General features: G+C 46.4%; 1 pseudogene across 1 annotated transcript in view; it reads left to right on the top strand.

The window, feature by feature from the left end:
• Positions 1-18,833, top strand: part of LOC308578273 (protein CIMAP1C-like) — a 277,961-nt pseudogene extending 259,128 nt beyond the window's left edge. Inside the window, exons 3-5 of the transcript in view lie at positions 61-171; positions 792-905; positions 18,349-18,833. The product of the transcript in view is annotated as a protein CIMAP1C-like (transcript). The remainder of the gene's footprint in view (positions 1-60; positions 172-791; positions 906-18,348) is intronic.
• The last annotated feature ends 4,811 nt before the right edge of the window (positions 18,834-23,644 follow it).

Genomic DNA, 23,644 nt, shown 5'->3' with positions numbered 1-23,644 from the left:
AATGGTTCCGGGTTGTCTTCCCATTATTTTATTCCTCCCCCCCTTGTGGTTCTCTTGCAGGGCCAGGACCTGGGAAGTATGGTAGGTAGCCTCTCACTGGCATTAAGGACCATGACTTCACCAAGTATGCTGAGCCAGCCTACACAATGCGTGTGAAATCCAGTGAAAGATGTAAGATGCTGACAAGTTAGGTTCTGTGTTATTTGGGTTTTCCCAACAGCATTAACTGACCCACAGGGTGAAGCTGGCTAAACAACTGTTAAATTTGCTGGCAAAACATTTGAACAGAGATTGACAACCTGTGTTTTTGGGACTCTCTAATTATCGGGGCCACAGTTGATGGGACCTGGGTGATCCATGATCAAGAGCTGGGTGGCTTTCCAAAGTTTCCATTCCAACTGGATCAATGGCACTGCATGTAGGGGGCTAATGTAGTTGTTTCTTGACTACAACTCCCATCAGCCCCAGTCAGCATGGTCAAGAATGATAGGAGTTGTAGTCCAGCAAGGGCTGGAGGGTCTTATACTGCTGATTATTATGGTTGCACAAAAATCAGGGTTCTCAGTTGTACAGCTGTGGACCTTAGTGGGAAGAGGATGATCTACACTTAAGCCATGTTGAAGGATAACAGGAATGGAGGTGCAGGGGGGCGGAGCTTAACATATTCACTGCTATCTAGCTAGTGGGTGCCTTTAATTGATATCGGATAGGAAGTCAGTCATTGCAACCAAGCTAAATAGCTCAGAATCCACACCATGCCTCATGCAGACAATTCTTCTTTCCTTTGCAAGTGATCTCGATCACGGAGAGTCCTGGGCCCTGCTACTATGTGGACCCAAGCATTTCCCGTCTAGGGATATGGAGACCAGTTTCATTCCGCATGGTGCAAGAGAGAAAGCGGGCATGTAAGTTGAAAGATGAGAGATACTATGATGGTCAAGATGGGGCTGGAGTGGCATCTGTGCAATTTTGTGATGAAAATGTTTCTTTCTCACCTTGTGCAAAGAAGGCTTGTTGGTCAATCCCTGAACATGAAAGAGAGGGAATGAAAAAGAATGAGTGTGAGTGAATGAGCAGGTGTGTTATGCATGAAAATGGATGTGTGGGAGCATTATGTGTGGAGCTGTGGTCTTAAACCACTGAGTCTCTTGGGCTTGCTGAGCAGAAGGTTGGTGGTTCGAATCCCTGAGACAGGGTGAGCTCCTGTTGCTCTGTTCCAGCTTCTGCCAATCTCGCAGCTTGAAAGCATACCTGTGCAAGTGGATAAATAGGTACTGCTCCAGGGGGGAGGTAAACGGCGTTTCCATGCACTCTGGCTTCTATCACAGTGTCCCGGTGCACCAGAATGCTGGCCACATGACCTGAAGTGAGATGAGCGCCACACCGCATAGACGCCTTTGACTATGTATGTAAGGTCCTTTACCTTACATTTACCTTTTACCTGCATGCATGTGGATTTGTGTATGAATGACAGAGAGCAGGGGTAGACTTTGGTAATACGGTTTTCTAAGTGAGGACAAAATTTGGCACTTCCCCCAATATATTTTATTTCCACAGTAATTCCTTTTGGTACAGTTGCTTTTTAATGGGGTTTCTCAGTAGGTACCCACATGAATATAAGTATTAATTATTACTATTATTATTACTATTATTATTGCTACTACCAATATTATTATTACTATTATTATTATTTTATGCCCCCTTGGCTCAGCACCCTGAGCAGGGGAACAGCCTGCACTGCCCTAGATCTGGCACTACAGAGAGAAGCATATGAAAAAGAGACAGGTGGCCTCACCCTCTTTTTTTATCAGCCACACTCACTGTTTGTCCCAGCCCCACTGGTTTGCAGGCCCTGGAAGGTTGACTGCATGGGAGTGTTGTCCATAGGCTGTAAAAGTTTATTCACTCTTTGATAAAAAAAATATTTCTGAGTAGGGGGTTTTCAAGAACCAGACAGGAAAACCAGCTATGTACAGAGACCTTACCTAAGTGGGCTGTTTGATGTGGGAGATTGTCTGGGGTGATATCAAAGTGTAGTTTAAAAGTGTCTGTGACGCCCATCCATCCCTCCATTCATTCCATGTGTGTGTGTGATCCCTATTGCTTTCCAGCTATTGGCCTTGACCGAGTGGGGCTGCTCTGGATAAAGGGGCATTCAAGGAACTGGGGGAAATATAGTTTTCCTGATTGGTGTTCCACCAAGTCAACTGGGTTGAAAAACACTTTTTACCATTAGGGTGTCTAAGTGTCCTACTTTACAGAGGGCAGTCCTCTAGCCAAAGGGTTCTTCCAATAGTAACACCTTGAACCTGGCCTGGTAGCAAATCAGCAGCCAGTGCAGATCTTTGAGCACAGGTGTTATATGCTGACAAGGTCTCACTCCTGCCAGCAATCATGTTGCAGCATTCTGGTCAATCACGCTGGAAGTCTCATCTTCCTGATGCCAAGGGACCATAAGATGTTGAGCATGTGGCTGATGAACGGACAGAAAGGAGAGCCACCAAAAACAGCATAAGGGAAAACAAGAGGGTCATGTTGCTTTAGAGTCATAATCTAGGAAGTAGTCTGGAGGGTACCTATGGAATTAACAGTAAATGACAGTGAATTGCAAGGGAAGATGTCATGGAAGAGATTAATAGCAGTGCACTCTTAACTCCACAGGTGATGAACTTAGTTGGAAAGGCTGCTAGAAGAGGAGATTGGAGGACAATGCCATGATTTTTAAAAGTGGGGGGGATTTTCAGTCAAGGCAAGGAGGATAGTGCCTCTTCCTCCAACATCCTCAAAAGCACAACAGTTTACAAATGATTCAGCTTAAGAACAAATAGAATTCTCAAATTTAGAGAGAGAAAGAGAGAGAGAATATGCAAGGCTTGTCATCTACAAGGAGGAGCAGAGTATTGTAGCAAATACATGGGGAATGCTTTTCCCTTTCGTTTGAGAAACATCAATGGAAGCTTGGGATCTACTAATAGATCAATAAGTGGGGTTTTTTTACTCCTAACATTAGCAAGTAAAACAGCAACTTAAAAAACAAACAAACCCTGCATGGCAGATTGCTCCTTCTCTTTAAGCCTCAATGTTTCTCACCTGTCAGATTTTATATCCATCATTCCTGCCTCCTCCTGTGCTCCTGTAGGATATGATGTATCTGTTACAATATAGAAGCAATGCGGCCACGAGCTGGTAGCTTGAAAGCAAAACATAATGGGAATGTTGGGACTGTTCCGTGGGAAACAGAGGGACAGTCAATTAACAGTGCAGAGAGCACCGGAATTAGCTGAGAGCGTAATATGAGCTGTACAGGAAGTACAGGTGGAGTTTGTCTCTCGGCTGTTGGAGTTTGAAGAGAGCAGTCGTGTTTTTCTGTAACGCTGCAAAGACAGAAATAAAGGCATGTAAATATGTTTCTGTCTATCTCTTTCCCCTGCCGGGGGGGGGCAGGAAAGAGGGGGGGTGTTCTTCTCACGCTGAGAAGGATCGCCTATCACGACCTAGCCTGTATCCTGCTGGGGAATGCAGACAGGGAGGTCATCAGGAGATCAAGCCGGGTGCCTAGAGAGTTGCCAGGTTCTCCTAATAAAGGCTTGATTCCCAACATCTGGTAGCAGAGGATGGTTTTGATCCATGAAAGCAACAAGAGAGGTTGATGGAGCGTACTTCATCCTCTGCAAGGAGATAAGGAAGATATGGTAGCGTGCGGATGGAAGCACCGGAGGAGGTGTTTTTGCTGAGCAACGGAACCCCTAAGGTATGCTAATTTTATGGCTGTGAGAGTGAACGCGAATTGAGACATTCTTCGGTTCACTGAGTGTCTGCTTTTGGATGAAACCAGCACTGAAAGAGAGCCACATATTTCGCATACCTGAGTCTTGATAAGCCTGGAATGTCCAGTTGCTAAGCAACGAAACGTCAGTAAAGTGGAAAGTTACCGGCCAACAACGGAAGAGGGGCTGGGACTGTGAGAGGCTGGTAAACAGCGTTTGTTTTGTCTAATATCTCACTGCTCTTGAAAGGACTTTCAAAACAGCCTGTGTTTAACTGCCAAGTGAGGCAGTAAACAGCCAATAGACTCTTGGAATTTTACAGGCTCGAGAGTGAGAGCTGAGGCTTGGATTCAAAATGGATGCCAAGAAGGGAGGAGGCTTACCTTACCCACCTCCACTGACTAATGACAATTATTCCTCATGGTCTGTAAAGATGAAAGCCCTGCTTCAGAATCAGAGGATTTTTGGGGTGATTGAAAACCCCATCCCTGCTGCACCAACGCCAGGTTGGAATTCACAGAATGTGAGAGCCAGGACGGCCATAATTCTCTGTATCTCAGATGATCAACTCGTGCATATTCAGAATTTGCAATGCGCGCGTGAGATTTGGCAAACGCTGCTGTCAGGGGTTCAGGAGCAGAGGCACAGGAAAGGGAGGAAACAGAGAGCGAGGGGGAGGAATCCGGAGGTAATATGAGTGATGACAGCGGCCCGAGATCTCTGAGTCTTTCCAGTGAATCGGAAGATTCACAGAAAGGGGCGCCAGTGGTCAGAGCAAGGGGGGCGCCTAGGGGGACACCCCAGGTAGAAGGGACCAGAGGGGACTCAGAGAGCAGCAGTTGGAAATCGGGACCAGCTTCCCCACCAGAGCGCAGTAGGGGGGAGGGGTCCCAGGTATCGGGATCTGGCGGCTCGCCGCAAGCGGGAGGGCAGGAGTTAGGATTGGCCACACCTCCATCGGGGAGCGAGGAAACGGTCAAGAGGAAGGTTGAAGGCTGCGCGCGCGCGCCAAGTTCAAATGCACAGGAAGCCCGCCGCAAGGAGGGAGAAGAGTCGGGGGGGTCAGCGTCAGAAGAGTCCAGGAAGGAAGAGACCACGGGGGGTAGAGGGACCCAGAGGAGAAAGGAAAGACGGAAGAGGTGGAGTAAGGCTAGAGTATTAAGTTGGTGTACAGGAGGCGGAGACTCAGACGGAGCTTCGCCGGTCTAGCTTCTAAGACGTAGAGCTGCGCGCTGCGGCTTGAAAATGGAAACTGTAGCTCAATAAAGAAGTTTGTACAATACTGCCGGCTAGCGTGGTCCTCTGTGAGCTGGGACCTGGAAGCGGCTCTGACAGCTGCGTAGAATACATCAAAGAGATGCTGGTTCTTCAGCGTTGCTGCATTTTGAAAAGCTGACCAATCTAAGGCTAGTGCCAGATGGAGATGTACAAGCGCATCTGACAGAGATGAAATTCTTACGCCAGCAGATGGCGGAATGCAATTTCCCTCTACAGGAAGACATATTCTGCTTCATGATTATTAACAGCCTTAATCGGACTTATGCTGCTGCATCGTGAGTGTCGGAGAAGGCCTCTCCCTCCTCAGGCTCACTCCATCCGGCCTAGGGGGCGGGGCCCAGGCTCACCTTCGCCACAGCTTTAAGAGGCCTCATTGGGGTCTGGGACATCGCTGCTGCTGCATCGGAGTGTCGGAGAAGGCCTCTCCCTCCTCAGGCTCACTCCATCCGGCCTAGGGGGCGGGGCCCAGGCTCACCTTCGCCACAGCTTTAAGAGGCCTCATTGGGGTCTGGGACATCGCTGCTGCTGCATCGGAGTGTCGGAGAAGGCCTCTCCCTCCTCAGGCTCACTCCATCCGGCCTAGGGGGCGGGGCCCAGGCTCACCCCCGTAATAGCTTTAAGGACACTGGTGCTGCTGCAGCAAATGTTGAAGATGTTTATATATATTTTAAGGTGTTTTAAAGGTGTTTTTATTGTTTACTTTGTTGTACCACCGTGAATGGTGGTTTTTATCTATGTATTTTTGTTTGTTCCGTCTTGTTTTGTTTTTGGGGTTGGACATCGAGTGGGGTGGGGATTGGTTTTGTTTGGGCACAATTGTTTTGGTTGTTTTGTTTTCTAATTTGTAAATGGAGGTTAGTATGAGGCTTGGGATTGCTACCGTGGAGGGGCGAGGGAGGTATGGAGGTGGGGGCAGATGTTATAGGCGAAGGGGATTGAGATACGGATATGCTCGTACCCCTTCCAATCTGCGCCCCATCCCGAGGGACGAGGGTAGGGTGAGCAAGGATTACTCACTTCCTTCACTGGTGTTGTGCAATGCCAGGTCTATAGGCAACAAAACCGCTACCCTGCGAGATTTCTTTACCTCGCAGGGGGTTGACCTGGCTTGTGTGATGGAGACCTGGGTGCGCGAAGGGGTAACTGTTACCTTACGAGAGATGGCGCCCCCGGGTTTCTCCGTCCTCCACCAGTCACGGACTGTGGGCCGGGGGGGAGGGGTGGCAGTATTAATCCGGGAAGATTGTTCTTTCAGGGCTCTACCATCGCCATTGATCCCTGGCATTGAATGTGTTGGCCTAGTGTGGGGCTCCGAGGAGAGCTTGGCTGTCTGGCTGGTGTACCGGCCACCTAGCGTACCAGCAGCCACCCTGTCAGGCCTGTTGGAGGCGGTGGCCGGCTGGGCCTTGGAGTTCCCTAACCTATTGGTATTGGGAGACTTCAACTTCCACGCTGATGCCACTCCCTCCTCACAGGCTCTGGACCTGGTGTCTTCCATGGCGACACTAGGGCTCTCCCAGTTTGTTTCGGGCCCCACACATCAAGCAGGCCACACGCTGGATTTGATCTTTGGCGCCGGTATAGATGTGATCATGTCTCCTTCGATGAAGGTGCCATGGTCTGATCACTATGCTCTGAAAGCCAGGATTGATGTTCCACCCCCACCCTGCTTAGGTGGCGAGCCGATTTGGGCTCGCCCGCAGAGGCTGATGGACCCTGATAGATTCCGTCAAGCCTTGCGGGACCTTTCTCCCCCTGGCGACTCATTGACTGAGCTTGTTGAGGGCTGGAATACCCAGCTCCTGGCAGCCATCGATGAGATTGCACCTAAGCGCCCTCTACGACCCCGCAGAAACCGGGCTCCCTGGTTTACCGAGGAGCTTCGGAAAATGAAGCGGGACCTCAGACGGCTAGAGCGAGTATGGCGGGGTGCCCGTGACGGAGCCTCAAGAACATCTTATAGGGTTTTTATGAAAACCTATGAGATGGCAGTGAAGGCCGCTAAGACGTCTTACTTCTCGGCTTGCATTGCATCCGCTAGGTCTCGCCCGGCGCAATTATTTAGTATAATTCGGTCTTTAACATCCCTTGAAGGACAGCCAAATTTAAATAACAATCTGACACACAGCTGTGAGGCATTTGCGAGCTTTTTTGCGGAGAAGGTCCTGTTGCTCCGCCATGACCTCCCTGCCAATTTGGATACAATAAAGGAACTGGAGGCCCCTCGACTGTCCTCGGGTCCAGTATTGGACCACTTTGACCGGATATCTCCAGCCGATGTGGACAGATTCCTCCAAGCTGGAAAGCCCACCACCTGTCCTCTTGACCCGTGCCCGTCATGGCTGATTAGAGCGTGTCCAGACGAGGTGCGGGCCCCCCTGGGGGATATCATCAATTTGTCCCTTGGCACCGGGATATTCCCAGGGGAACTGAAGGAGGCGGTGGTGCGTCCGCTCTTAAAGAAAACATCATTAGATCCCTCAAATCTATCCAATTACCGCCCGGTCTCGAATCTTCCATTCCTGGGTAAGGTGATTGAGAGAGCGGTTGCTGAACAGCTTGGTAGGTTTCTGGATGAAACATCTGCTTTGGATCCATTCCAGTCCGGCTTCCGCGCTGGTCATGGGACCAAGACGGCTCTGGTCGCCCTAACAGATGATCTCTGCAGGCAGCTGGATCGAGGCGGGTCGGGGCTGCTGATTCTTCTAGATCTGTCAGCAGCCTTTGACATGGTCGATCACGAACTCCTGGACCACCGCCTTGCCGACGTGGGGATCCAGGGCACAGTCCTTCAATGGCTGCACTCGTTTCTCTCTGGTCGGGGACAGAGGGTGGCGCTTGGGGGGGAATTGTCATCGCGCCACTCCTTGGTGTGTGGAGTGCCTCAGGGTGCAATTCTCTCCCCTGAAGCGTCAGGCAAAAGTCGTACCAAGTCCCAGGTGAAACCTGCAAAAGACTTCCGGTCAGCACCAGCGACAAATGGCGGATTCCCTCTGAGCTCCGGAGGGAATCGGCTCCACGGGGACAGGGTCTGACCGCTGCGGCGAAGCGGGACCCGAAGAAATCTCAGGCGGGGAAGCCTGAGAACTTGGAGACTCGACGGGCTCCGTTTGCGCCCCCCTTTTTAAAGGCTCCGGAACGGAAAGGGGGTGTGTGGCGCGGAGAGCGCTGATTTCTTTCTGGACAATTGGAAGCTAAAGCAACTACCCGTGAGTAGGAGTAAGCAAGTAATTGGAAGAAAAATTTAGTTAATTTGGCACCGAAACGGGAAAGGCACAAACAGGAAGTCTGCCTCTTCCAACTTGTAAATAGATTAAAGTAAAGAGACTGTAAAGCTGTAACCCTGAAAGACGACTTTTAAAGGTCAAATCCAGCACCAAAAAAGACGACTCCCCTCCGGTTTGCAGGAGTGGAGGGGGGAGAACCGAGCATTATTTTACCTGCAAGAAAAGAGGGTGTAAATATATTTCTGCTGTCTCGGAAAACTGGGAACGGACTGCCTATGACAGGGAAGGTCGACCAGTGGGAAGAATTGTCTGCATGTTAAGGGTAAAGAATATTGACACTTTGAGAAAGATACAGTGTTTATAGATCTGCCTTTGACTATAAAGTAACTTTTTAGAGACACTGAAACTTTTCTAAAAGCATTGAAACTCTGGCTTTTGAGGGATATTGGAACTTTTAAGAACTATACTTGTTTTTAACAGTTGCATAGTGAAGTTGGAAGGGTGTCCCCCTAGAGGAGACTACGTTGTAACAACTATTTTGTCATCAAGTTACCAAGCTCTGGAAAATTACTTTGCAAAACAAACTCACCAAGCGTGTGACTGACCTTGGGCTTGTTATGGCAGATGGGAAAGGGAAGATAGAGCTGGTGAGTGGCATACAGGATAAAACTACCAGATCCGGCAGACAATACAAGACTGATATTACTTTTCAGAGAAGGGCCTCAACATCCGGAGCGGCAGGCACAGTAGGAGCTGCTGCTTCGCAAGTAAAATCAAAAGCTATGTCATCTGAAGAGCTATTGGCTCAGGCACTTGGCAAAATTGATGCATCTTTGGAAAAATTAGCCAAACAGGTTGCAGAGACAAATAAACAAGTAGCTGGGGCCTCAGCAAAAATAGATTTGAACACTCCAAGTATTAATGAACTGGGGAACAAGGTGAACTCCAATACACAGTCCATTGAAAAACTATTAGAGGAATCAGCCTCGACTCGACAGATTGCAGAGGAAGCTAAGGATATTGCAACTGCTGTTCAAGAGAAGATACCACCGGTATATAAGAAATTAGAGGATCACGACCTGACACTCTCTATGATTGAATTACAAAGAAAGGAGAGAAACCTAAGAATTAGAGCAGTACCTGAAAGTGAGAAAGACAACTTGATAGACTTCCTTACAAAGGAATTCACAGACTTTTGGCAACAAGACCTGGGGAAAGATGAATTCAAATGGTGAGTGCATTTAGACTCAGCAAAAGACAAGGAAAGAACAGAGCAAGAGATTGTTTGATCACCTTAAGAACAAAAGAAGAAAGAGATAAAATCTTGAATCTGCACTACCAAAGAACCTTGGAAATTGAAGACTCATTTGTTGAGTCCTTCAAGGATATACCTAAACACATTTTGGATATAAGGGCTTATTATAAAGATCTTGTCGGCCTACTTAGAAGAAATAAAATACTCTTCAGGTGGGAATTTCCCCAAGGTTTATCTTTTAAATACAAAGGAAGGAAAATAAGAATAAGGACAGTGAATGATACAGACAAGTTTCTGAAAGATCACGAGGAGGACTTACAGAAGGAAGTGGAATCAGGAGAGGAGCTGACTGCATCAGGAAAAGGAATTCTAGACATAGCAAACTTGTCATTTGGATTCCCGGGCCCAGGGAAAGACACACCACCGACAGAAGAACAACAACAACTCGGTGCAGTTGGAGGGAAAGCTAAGTAACTTACCATGGCTCTGCAACTTTTAACCTGGAATTGTAATGGACTGAATTCCCCTCGGAAGAGGAAATCTGTTTTTCATGTATTAAGGAAAGAACAATTGGACTTGATTTGTTTAAAAGAAACACATGTAATGAGGCTACACAGGAAAATGCTTATTAATAAGAGATTGGGACAAGAATTTATTTCGTATGACAAAGTTAAAAAGAGAGGCTTGGTGATATATGCAAAGGAGAAATTGCTACCAAAATTTCATAGAATCATAGAGTTGGAAGAGACCACAAGGGCCATTGAGTCCAACCCCCTGCCAAGCAGGAAACACCATCAGAGCACTCCTGACATATGGTTGTCAAGCCTCTGCTTAAAGACCTCCAAAGTAGGAGACTCCACCACACTCCTTGGCAGCAAATTCCACTGTCGAACAGCTCTTACTGTCAGGAAGTTCTTCCTAATGTTTAGGTGGAATCTTCTTTCTTGTAGTTTGGATCCATTGCTACGTGTCCGCTTCTCTGGAGCAGCAGAAAACAACCTTTCTCCCTCCTCTATGTGACATCCTTTTATATATTTGAACATGGCTATCATATCACCCCTTAACCTCCTCTTCTCCAGGCTAAACATGCCCAGCTCCCTTAGCCGTTCCTCATAAGGCATCATTTCCAGGCCTTTGACCATTTTGGTTGCCCTCCTCTGGACACGTTCCAGTTTGTCAGTGTCCTTCTTGAACTGTGGTGCCCAGAACTGGACACAGTACTCCATGTGAGGTCTGACCAGAGCAGAATACAGTGGCACTATTACTTCCCTTGATCTAGATGCTATACTCCTATTGATGCAGCCCAGAATTGCATTGGCTTTTTTAGCTGCCGCGTCACACTGTTGGCTCATGTCAAGTTTGTGGTCAACCAAGACTCCTAGATCCTTTTCACATGTACTGCTCTCAAGCCAGGTGTCCCCCATCTTGTATTTGTGCCTCTCATTTTTTTTTGCCCAAGTGCAATACTTTACATTTCTCCCTGTTAAAGTTCATCTTGTTTGTTTTGGCCCAGTTCTCTAATCTGTCAAGGTCGTTTTGAAGTGTGATCCTGTCCTCTGGGGTGTTAGCCACCCCTCCCAGTTTGGTGTCATCTGCAAATTTGATCAGGATGCCCTTGAGTCCATCATCCAAGTCGTTGATAAAGATGTTGAATAAGACCGGGCCCAAGACAGAACCCTGTGGCACCCCACTAGTCACTCTTCTCCAGGATGAAGAGGAACCACTTATACCGAAAACAGAGACTGAAAAGACTCAACTTAAGAACTACCGTCCCATATCCTTATTAAATGTGGATTACAAAATTTTTGCTGATATTTTGGCTAAGAGGCTGAAAAAAGTACTGATTGAAGAGATTCATAAGGACCAAGCGGGTTTTCTGCCGGGAAGACATTTATCTGATAATCTGAGGAACGTAATTGACATTTTGGAAAAGTTAGAAGTGAATATAAACACTAAAGCAGTTTTGATATTCGTGGGTGCAGAGAAAGCCTTTGATAATATATCTTGGAGTTTTATGAAAAAGAACTTGCAGGGTATGGGGGTAGGCCAAGGTTTTGAAAATGGTATAGGTGCAATATATTCTGAACAAAAGGCTAAATTAATTGTAAATAATGTGGTTACGGAACAATTTAAGATAGAAAAAGGAACACGACAGGGGTGCCCAATTTCCCCATTGCTTTTTATATCGGTCCTGGAGGTTCTGCTCAATATGATCAGAAGAGACCGGCAGGTTAAAGGTATACAGGTCGGAGCTAAACAATATAAATTGAGAGCATTTGCAGGTAACCTAGTTTTGACGTTACAGGAGCCAGAGTCTAGTACCAAAAGAGTATTAGAATTAATTCAAGAGTTTGGTCAGGTGGCAGGATTTAAATTGAACAAATTAAAAACTAAGGTTTTGGAGAAAAACTTAACATCATTGGAAAGAGAGAAGTTCCAGAATGAAACAGGTTTGACTGTGGTTAAGAAAGTGAAATACTTGGGGATTAATATGACAGCTAAAAATGGAAATTTGTTTAAAGATAACTATGAAAAATGCTGGACGGAAGTTAAAAAAGATTTAGAAATTTGGTCAAACTTGAAGCTTTCCTTGTTAGGTCGAATTGCTGTTATAAAGATGAATGTATTGCCAAGAATGTTATTTTTGTTTCAATCATTGCAAATTTTGGACAAAATGGACTGTTTCAAGAAGTGGCAGAGAGACATTTCTAGATTTGTCTGGCAGGGCAAGAAGCCCAGAATAAAATTTAAAATATTAACTGATGCAAAGGATAGAGGTGGATTTGCCCTGCCAGACTTTAAACTCTACTATGAATCAGCGGCATTTTGCTGGCTGAAAGAATGGCTGCTTCTTGAGAACACAGACATTTTGGATTTAGAAGGTTTTAATAACGTTTTTGGGTGGCATGCATACTTGTGGTATGACAAGGTTAAAGCACATAAAGCATTTAAAAATCATATTGTCAGAAGAGCATTGTTTAATGTCTGGATAAGATATAAAGATTTACTTGAAAATAAAACCCCAAGGTGGTTGTCACCGATGGAAGCAAAGGCCCAGAAAAAGCTCAATATGGAGGCCAAATGGCCGAAATATTGGGAAATTTCGGAACAAGAAGGAGATAAACTGAAATTACAGAGTTTCGAGAAATTAAAAAGTAAAGTGAGAGATTGGCTCCATTATTATCAGATAATGGAGGCCTACAATTTGGATAAAAAAGTTGGCTTCCAGGTGGGAAATACTAAACTGGAAACAGAACTGTTAGAACCCAAAACCAAGATTTTTGTCAAAAATGTATAACTTGCTGTTGAAATGGAATACTCAGGATGAAACGGTTAAATCTGTCATGATTAAATGGGCACAAGATGTTGGACATAATATTAATTTTGCTGACTGGGAACAGTTGTGGACCACCGGAATGAAATTTACGGCATGTAATGTCTTAAGAGAAAATATTATGAAAATGATTTACAGGTGGTACATGACCCCAGTCAAGCTCGCAAAAATCTATCTATCATTTGCCCGATAACAAATGTGGGAAATGTAAAGAAATGGAAGGTACATTCTTTCACCTTTGGTGGACGTGCCCAAAGATTAAGGCTTTCTGGGAGATGATATATAATGAACTGAAAAAGGTATTTAAGTATACCTTCCTGAAAAAAACAGAGGCCTTTCTCCTGGCCAATTGGTGCCAAAGAAGGACAGAACTTTTTTTATGTATGCAACGACAGCAGCAAGAATACTTATTGCAAAGTATTAGAAGACGCAAGATTTGCCCACTTTGGGAGAATGGCAGATGAAGCTGATTGACTGTATGGGACTGGCAGAAATGGCTGGCAGAATCCGTGACCAGGGAGAAGAGTCGGCAGAGGAAGATTGGGAAAAATTTAAGGACTATTTACAAAAATATTGCAAAATTAAGGAATGTTTTAGTATTGCTGTCCATGAGATCTCACCCAGCACTTCCCTAAGTTTTATGAAGTCGGCTTTCTTAAAGTCAAGAAATTGAGTCCTAGTATGCTTGGCTGCTCCTTTCCGCTGTATAGTAAACTTCAGAAGAGCATGATCACTCGCGCCTAATGATCCATCCACATCTACCCCACTAACCAGGTCATCAACATTGGTTAGGACCAGATCTAAAATGGCTGTTCCTCTTGTTGCTTCTCCCACTTTCTGGACAATGAAGTTGTCTGCAAGGCCAGTGAGGAATCTGTTTGACCTTATGCTCTTGGCTGAGTTTGACGTCCAACAAATATCCGGGTAATTGAAGTCCCCCATTACTACTATCTCCCTTCCTTTTGCATGCTTGGCCATCTGTTCCAGGAAGGCATCATCTATGTCCTCCGTTTGGCTTGGGGATCTATAGTAAACTCCCACAATGAGGTCTCTGTTATTCTTCTCTCCCTTAATTTTGACCCAAATGCTCTCACTTTGGCTTTGAGGATCTAAATCTTGGATCTCTTCACAGGTATACACATCCCTGACATATAACGCCACTCCTCCTCCTTTCTTGTCTGGTCTGTTTCTCTGAAATAGATTGTATCCCCCCATTATTACATTCCAATCGTGGGTAGTGTGCAGACTTGCAAGTTTCACAGTCCCTTCTCCTGCAATTTGCAACGTCCTTCCATCAGCCAGGTGGATCTCACCTTCCTGAGGCTTGAAGGAGATAAAGAGATGGCGATCCTTCGAAATGTGGCGCGTACAGCCTGAATCAACAACAAAGCTGCCTTTGGCTGTTGGAGCAGTCCTTACAGCAAGCAAACCCTTGTTTTCCACTGGTGTGGGCTTTTGCAGCTTGCCCCCCTGTTTCTGGTCAGCAGACGTGCCTTTAGCCTTTGGTGAAGCTGAGCCAGCAAACAACGCTTTGTTTTTCCCTTGCGCGGGCTCTTCACCCTCCCTCTGCTCCTGGCCATCTGCAGGCGGCTGCCTGTGTTTACCTTTGCCTTTCCGGCCTCTGCAAAGGCGATGGCCTTGGTTCTCACGAGAACCAGAGCTCTCAGCTGCCGACTCCTTGGCTCCCCCTGGAGGCTGGAATGCTGCCTGGGATGACGTGACGGTCAGCTCCCCCTGCAGCTTGCAACCGGTGCCCTCAGCATCCCTACATTCATTCGCATTCTGGGAAACAGCTAGGACCTCCGATGCAGTCAAACTCTGGGCTGGGATTATTGGCTTGTGAGCTTTCATCAAAGCAGTCCACATCCCACGTGCAGTGGTGTTGCCAGCCAGCGTCTTAATTTCCTCAAGAGATACGGATAGGACTATTACGTCTATCGCTTTCGAATCATGCGATTTCCATCTCTCTGTCAGAGGAACCGGAGGGGGCTCAGAAACGACATGCCACACCCCAAACTGACGCAGCAAACTCTCACACCATTTTGCCCAGGTTTCATAATTCTGCCCATCCAACTTAGGGCATTCAGCATTTGCCTTTGGGCACTGAGTGGCCTCTGAAGCTTCAAAAGCGTGGAAAAACTCCATTCCAGCTTTTACAATTAGCCGTGAGTCTATTTTAACTCGAGAGACTCCTTATCTTGGCAGCCATTAATCACGAAGCCTTTTTGGCTCAGCTCGCAGGCCAATTAGGCCTTGCCGGAGATCAAAGGCTCCTTGCGAGGTAAAACAGAAAAGCGTCCCTTTCCTTTCGCTTTTCCCCCAACATACCTCAAACGCAGTCTGTTGCAGCTTTACTCTCCTGTAGGTGCTATGAATCTGGGCCCGGAACCTTGTTGTTGGGAAACTGCCAGGGAGATAACGTCCATCACGGCCCCCAAGCCGGAGTTCGGAGATTCCATCGGCCTCCCGTAGTCACGCAGATCCAACAGTTAGGGGCACAAAGCCTTTGGAATTCCTAGCCACATTCCAGGGCTTGGTGCACCCTCTTTCAGCAGAAAGCACAGTCAAAAGCTTGCACCGCAGAAGAGCAGAAGAGCATTTTTACAGACTTTATGCTTTTCTGCTCTTCTGCGGTGCAAGCTTTTGACTGTGCTTTCTGCTGAAAGAGGGTGCACCAGCCTAGGAATGCAGCCTGAATTTCCAAAGGCTTTTGTGCCCCTAACTGTTGGATCTGCGTGACTACGGGAGGCCGATGGACGTCCAGAACTCCGGCTTGGGGGCTCATGATGGACACTAATGGATCCAACAGTTAGGGGCACAAAGCCTTTGGAATTCCTAGCCACATTCCAGGGCTTGGTGCACCCTCTTTCAGCAGAAAGCACAGTCAAAAGCTTGCACCGCAGAAGAGCAGAAGAGCATTTTTACAGACTTTATTTAGAACATGAACAGAACAAAAGAAAACACGTCCATTCTCAGTCAGCGTCTCTGACCATCTGACAAAAACGAAAGGAATATCTGAACAAAAACATCCTGTGATCAGGACATGCGCAGACTCTGTGACTCCCCAAAGCCTGCTCCCTTTAAGGTGGAACGGAAATATCCTAACATCCTGCACATTCTCTGAGGACTGACTTTGCTCCTCGTCTTCATATACCTGATCGACTGTAATGAGGGAGAGATCCTCAAATGGAGTCTGCTCTTCGTCTTCCATGCTAGGGGAGAGGACCTCAAAGTGATTGTGTATTTCTAAACAATCAGAGTGAACCCTGGGCCTCCTACTTCTTTGAGTCACGTTTCTCCATATATCTGGCTCCTGTGTTGGTGAACTAGCCTCCTTCTCAGGGGGAGTCCCCTGTCTCCTCCTTGGTGGAGACGGTGTGCTCTGTTGCTTCCAAGAAGAGCTCCAGCTCTCTAATTCTTTGGAGCGTAGCTACATGTTCCTCCAGTTGCTGGACTTTGTCTTTTAAAAGGGCAATCAACATGCAATTACTGCAGGTAAAGCTGCCTGCAACCTTTGGCAAGATGGCAAACATTGCGCAGGAATTGCAGGCGACTGCAGCTGTTCCCTCCCCTTCCATCTTGAGATCGTGTCGTTGGGGGTGGCTACAGAGGTCCTCCATCATAAAAAGCTTGAAGACAGGACAAATAACTCCCCCCCCAAAAAAAAGTCCAGAAGACGACGCAAGTAATCAAAGCTTTTCAGCGAGTGTATGCTGATGTGATTGGTCCTCTAGCACCATCTAGAGGCAATGCAAGATATTATCTTGTGTGTGTGGATTATTTCTCTCATTATGTGTGGGTATATATATTGCAGAAACCACAAGAAGCCTTAGAAAGGTTTAAAGAATTTTGTGACAAGGTTAAGAATGTTCATAATGCTAACATTGATTGTCTTTTCACAGATGAAAAGCCAGTTTTTCTTTTACAGGATTTTCAGGATTTCCTGGATAAGAAAGGGATAAGGCACAAGACACAAGACTGCTGTTTCTGCAGAAGCATGGAACAGAAGTGTCTGTGTGCAAGTGAACAAAGAATTGTAAAATGGCATGAAGGCACAATTGCTGAGTTCACATTTGCCACATGAGTATTGGGCGGAGTCGATATTGTGTTATTGTTAGTCTTGATTGAGAAAGGTTTCAAAAGATTTGGGAAGTTCTCCTTTTGAGAAGCTGTTCCGTAGAAAACCTTGTGTTGCCCATTTTAAGGTTTTTGGGTCTCATGTGAAGACAGAAGCTCCAGGTGGAGTAAAGAATGCTAGAGGCATTTTTGTGGGTTATGAAAAGGGTCTCTACAGAGTAATTTTGTCTGAATCTGGTCAGGTGATTCTCAAAAAATTTCTAGAGAGTGCTCCTGAACAGGAGAGAGTAATTGTTCACACATTTCCCACTGAGGACAATTCAGATGTTGATGATGATTTTACTGATTACAGTGGTACTCAGAGTGACAGTGATAGCTCAAAGAGCTCAGTTGACACAGTCATTGAGAGGAAATCTCACACAATGGCTAGACCTTCACAAATGAAGGATGAACCACTGTTTACTATTGGAACTGGTTCTCCAAAGAGTCCTGAGACTGAACCAGTGAGCAAAGAGGATCAGCACCTCATACGTAGGTCTGAGAGAGTTACAAAGGGTGTACCACCCAAGAGGTATTCAAAAGAGTTTGCTAACTTAGCTGTTGCGTGTGTTACTATTGTTGACAAGTCAAGACAGGTTGAAGCTGTGTCTAAGTCAGAGACAAAGACACAACAGGGAGTTGCTAAGTGTAACACTACATTCCCTAGCCAAGGTCATGCAGATGCACTCATTCCTTGGAAGTCAGACTACCAGAGAGGTACACTGGGGAAACCAGTGGCGGGTAGTTCCAAGGGTGGAACTGAAACAACAGGGGAGTGTTATATGTATAACAACTGTTTGTTTTCTTCTCTGGATCACGCTTTGCTCGCAGCGCACATTGATTCATATGGGGGAGTATGTTACGATATAGAAGCAATGCGGCCGCGAGCTGGTAGCTTGAAAGCAAAACATAATGGGAATGTTGGGACTGTTCCATGGGAAACAGAGGGACAGTCAATTCACAGTGCAGAGGGCGCCGGAATTAGCTGAGAGTGTAATATGAGCTGTACAGGAAGTACAGGTGGAGTTTGTCTCTCGGCTGTTGGAGTTTGAAGAGAGCAGTCGTGTTTTTCTGTAACGCTGCAAAGACAGAAATAAAGGCATGTAAATACGTTTCTGTCTATCTCTTTCCCCTGCCGGGGGGGGGGCAGGAAAGAGGGGTGTGTTCTTCTCACGCTGAGAAGGATCGCCTATCGCGACCTAGCAATGCAGACAGGGAGGTCATCAGGAGATCAAGCCAGGTGCCTGGAGAGTTGCCAGTTTCTCCTGATAAAGGCTTGATTCCCAACAGTATCCACAGGTTTATCCACATGCTCGACAGTGGGGAGCACCAAGTGGGGGGTGTCACCTCCTATCTGCTCTTGGCTTGCAGTTATATCTTGTACGCCTGCCCCAAATGAGTACTACGTGGAGAAGATACACCCACTTGAAGAGTCGAATGCACCAGCGTACACTATGGGCCTTCGAACGCACTACTGGGTGAGCAGCCCAAACCCAGCACCCAACCAATACACCCTTCCACAGACACTGGGTCCAAAGCTGCCTGTCAAACCTGCAGCTCCCTGCCTCTCAATGGGATCCAGTGCCTCTGTGTGGGGCTATGCTAAAGACCTGGTGAGAGGGCCTGGCCCGGCAATGAATACCATACCTGAACCAGATGTTTACCTGTGCCACCAGCCATCCTACAGCATCTCCCAAAGGTTTGCTTCCTCCAGCAAGAACTATACACCAGGACCCCCTGACTACAATGCGGAGCTGGTCACCACCGACAAACCCAGAGCCCCACAGTTCAGTCTTGGGATTCGTCACTCTGAGTATTCTCATGGCACACCTCCAGTTTGTTTACTCAAAGAGTGAGGGTGGACTCACAGGCCACAGAGGTGACTTGCCCCTTTGGGTAGACCCACCTCCAAATAATTCCATTGTGACACAGTGTCAGGAAGCAGGTGTAAATAGCTTGTTTCAGAGGGAGAGATTCTGATGAACTTTGAACACGTTTGGGCTATGCCAGGGTCAGGTAATTGGGGAGGGGGACTAGATAGCCCTCCTTGGTGAGACAGGGGGTCTGCCTTGGTTCTTGGCAAAATCCTTTCTCTATCCTTCCTCCTTCCAGTGTGCATTACTAGTGAAGTGTTTCTCACCCCACCACTTAATTCGCTTTCTGTTACAGAAGATTATTGGGAAGAAGGCTAAAATGCTCTTTTTGCTCATATAAGAAATAGTTTTATAATTTTATAAGTATTACCTTTTTTTTTTACAAAGCTCCATAAATATTTATTTTCCTTGCTACTATTCTATTTACACTGAGAATGAAATGCAAAATGAGAGAGCTGTTTTTAATATTGTGTTTTACCAGTGTATATTGAAGAGCCTTCCAAAGAGTGAATTTATAGGGCAGTCTATGTAACTTGTTTACATGTTACTTGCTTTGCGTAAGTAAGTAAATAAATAAATCCAATTTAGATCGCAGTTTTGGATTTTGTCAGCTTGGGATGACTAATGTACCTTCTAACATGCCTATCATCAAACCACATTCATTATGCTCTCAATTGATAAATGTAGGCTACATTGATTATGTTTATGAGCTCTGTGCATCCCTTCCCCCTCCATACCCAGGTGATTCAATGTATGAAAGGGAGAGTGAGACTGGGCTGCTTGGATATCGTTTTCTATCCTAACCTCTTATTTGTTGCATGCAGCACCATTTCTGTTCTGCTACAGTTTGTCTCCTGCCAGCAAATATGTTATTTGTCTTGTCTGCTGGTGGTGAAATTATGGCACTTCACATCAGTCTCAAGGTTGAGGGTGCCTCTTGCCCACAACACATACACAGAATTTCCTCTAAGAGAAATGCTGGTTCTTAGCTCTCTCCTCCTAATCTAGATGAGCACCACAAGCCAAAAACCACTTTCTTGGGAAGAAGACTCACTGAACTCACTCACTTCACAATAAGAATGCGTAAGAACCAGGCTCTAAACTGCCTTTTTTCAATGTATTATTTATCCTGTAACAGGAATGTTTTCCCACTATTCTATTCTTCTATAAACCAGATGGGAACTAAGCTGCTCTTGCTCCATGTATCATTTTTACAGCACTTCCAGCCAACTGTATCCAACCTCTTTGCAAGTGCATGAGTGAAATATTATTATTAATATTAATAATTCAATTTTTTTATAATCTTTTAGCAAAAGATTTCAGGGTGGTGTACAACATTAGGAACACATTACAAAACATCAATGAGCAGGGCAGCAGTTGAAGAAGGAGCAAAAAGGGTTTTCTTTTGTGTGTGTGTGTGTTTCTTTGTGGCTGATTAGCTGTTCTCCCTTTGCAAAGGTCAGAGGGGGCAGGGTTTCTGTTGAGGCAGGGGATTAGCTGTGGGAGGAGCTTATCAGACCTAGCAGGGCAGCAGTTGAAGAAGGAGCAAAAAAGGTTTTCTTGTGTGTGTGTGTTTCTTTGTGGCTGATTAGCTGTTCTCCCTGTGCAAAGGTCAGAGGGGGCAGGGTTTCTGTTGAGGCAGGTGATTAGCTGTGGGAAGAGCTTATCAGAGCTTGCAGGGCAGCAGCGCGTGCAGTTTGATCCATCGTGTAGATTTAGGGGAGCTAGTCTCAAACGTTCGTTGGGGGAGACCTAGGGTTTTTTTGTGGGAGGAGTTATTTGTCCTGTCTTCACGCTTTTTATGATGGAGGACCGCTGTAGCCACCCCCAATGACACATTCTCAAGATGGAGTGGGAGGGAACAGCTGCAGTCGCCTGCGGTTCCTGCGCAATGTTTGCCATCTTGCCAAAGGTTGCAGGCAGCTTTACCTGTAGCAATTGCATGTTGATTGCCCTCTTAAAAGACAAAGTCCAGCAACTGGAAGAACGTGTAGCTACGCTCCAAAGAATTAGAGAGCTGGAGCTCTTCTTGGAAGCAACAGAGCACACCGTCTCCACCAAGGAGGAGACAGGGGACTCCCCTGAGAAGGAGGCTAGTTCACCAACACAGGAGCCAGATATATGGAGAAACGTGACTCAAAGAAGTAGGAGGCCCAGGGTTCGCTCTGATTGTTTAGAAATACACAATTGCTTTGAGGTCCTCTCCCCTAGCATGGAAGACGAAGAGCAGACTCCATTTGAGGATCTCTCCCTCATTACAGTCGATCAGGTATATGAAGACGAGCAGCAAAGTCAGTCCTCAGGGAATGTGCAGGCGACCTTGGAATGGACAGCTCACGGAAGAACCCCGACCAAACCTAAGAGGAGGCGTGTAGTGGTGATAGGGGATTCCCTACTGAGGGGAACAGAAGCAGTGATCTGTGGGCCTGACAAGATGTCTCGGGAAGTGTGCTGACTCCCCGGGGCTAAGATCCAAGATGTAACTGAACGACTGCAAGGAATCATAAAACCCACTGACAAATACCCCTTCCTCTTGGTTCATGTGGGAACCAATGACACTGCAAGCAATAGCCTCCAGAAGATCAAAAGAGACTACGAGGCCCTCGGCAGGAAATTGAAGCAACTAAATGCACAAATTGTCATCTCATCTGTCCTCCCAGTTGAACGACGTGGCCCAGGGAGAGAGGGAAAAATAGTGGAAGTGAACAGCTGGCTTCGCAAATGGTGTAAACAGGAACGGTTTGGATTCTTAGATCACGGACTGCAGTTTCTTGAAGATGGACTTCTGGCAAGTGATGGGCTGCACCTCACAACGGTTGGGAGAAATGTTTTTGCCAAGAATCTCAGAAACCTCATCAGGAGGGCTTTAAACTGACTAATGTGGGGGAGGGAGACAGTGCTCCTGAAGGTAGGAGTCCATCAATTGATGAAGACGATCATCCAAATGTCATAGACCAAATGGAGCAAACAGCACACAGACCTAGTGGTGGGAGGAAAAAATCCTTAAATAAGAGACACGGGGGAATGATTAATGGACTTCAATGTCTGTACACTAATGTGCAAAGCATGGGAAATAAACAAGATGAGCTTGAGCTCTTGGTACAACAAACTAAATATGACATAATAGGCATCACTGAAACCTGGTGGGATAAGTCCCATGATTGGAATGTAATAATGGGGGGATACAATCTATTTCAGAGAAACAGACCAGACAAGAAAGGAGGAGGAGTGGCGTTATATGTCAGGGATGTGTATACCTGTGAAGAGATCCAAGATTTAGAACCTCAATGCCAAAGTGAGAGCATTTGGGTCAAAATTAAGGGACAGAAGAATAACAGTGACCTCATTGTGGGAGTTACAGATGGGTAGCCGTGTTGGTCTGCCATAGTCAAAATAAAAAAATTCCTTCCTGTAGCACCTTAAAGACCAACTAAGTTAGTTCTTGGTATAAGCTTTCGTGTGCATGCACACTTCTTCAGATACACTGAAACAGAAGTTGCCAGATCCTTCTATATATAGAGAAGGTGGGGAGGGGTATTACTCAGAAGGGTGGTGGGAATCGGAGATTGGCAGATAGCTGAGATGAGCCTGATGAGCCTGTTGACGACTCTTAACGACTGTAGTAGGTCTTACAGGAAAAGGCAAGGGGTGAGAAGGTGAGAAGTGGCTTAGTCATGTATAATGAGATAAGAATCCAATGTCTCTGTTCAGACCAGGTGTCTCCATTGTTTTAAGTTTGGTAATGAGTTGCAATTCAGCAGCTTCTCTTTCCAGTCTATTTCTGAAATTCCTTTGTAGTAAAACAGCTACTTTGAGATCTTGTATAGAATGTCCTGGGAGATTGAAGTGTTCTCCTACTGGTTTCTCTGTTTTGTGATTCTTGATATTGGAGGGTCTTGCACTTTCTCTGGCTCTCCTCCCACTCCAGGGATCTCCAAGAGCAGGCCTTGTGCAAGACCAGCATTATATGAAAACAGCAGCCTCTCAAGCAGAGAGGCTGAACTGAGATCCATTGACTTTCTGTAATGCTCCTAGAAGGATAGGCTAAAAGGGGGCAGGGAATTCAGACAAATGAGCCCAAGCAGATGGCTTGATTTTCTGAAATGCTGCACCATGCAGCCTGCAAAGCAGGGACATCTCCATCATCTCCTTTCTCAGGCTGCAGCAGATGGATCCAGCACAGCAGTCTCCTTGTAGAACCACCCAGCCCAAAATGCCACCTTTGCCAGCCGTTAGTCTTACCTTTGCAAGCCCCTGCAGCACCCAGGTGGCAGATGGCGGCCAAAACTCGCCAGATGGCCTTCTGCTCCTCCACCACAATTCCCAGGATCTCCATGGCAGTGTGGAGCTGAGCAAATGCAGCTGAGGCCTTCTGCTTCTCTTCAGCCTGCAAGGAGAGAAAGGAACAGCCAGGTCTATGGCATGAGGGCATGGGCTGGGACCAGAGATACCAAGGTGCCTTCAGAAAGAATGGCAGCATACAAAGCACCCTTATAAAGAACCCGATAGGGCCAGAACCTCTCCAAAATACATCACCTACATTGATTATTCTTAAACCAGCATGTGAACATAGGAAACTAAGAAAAACCTGCTGGGTCAGGCCAATGACCCATCTAATTCAGGATCCTGCTCCCACAGTGAATGCCCCAAAGGGAAACCCATGAGCAGGACCCCAGCTCAAGAGCCCTCTCCTCCCCTCCTGCAGCTTCCAGCCCCAGGTTGGCGAAGGTTCCAGTAGAAGGAACCCCCAAGCTACAGAACTGAATGAGAGATAGTGCCTAGGTTACTTCCCT

This window comes from Podarcis bocagei (assembly GCF_964188305.1).
Source record: "Podarcis bocagei genome assembly, chromosome: W".
Lineage (NCBI taxonomy): Eukaryota > Metazoa > Chordata > Lepidosauria > Squamata > Lacertidae > Podarcis > Podarcis bocagei.
This window is presented reverse-complemented; position numbering and strand designations above follow the sequence as displayed.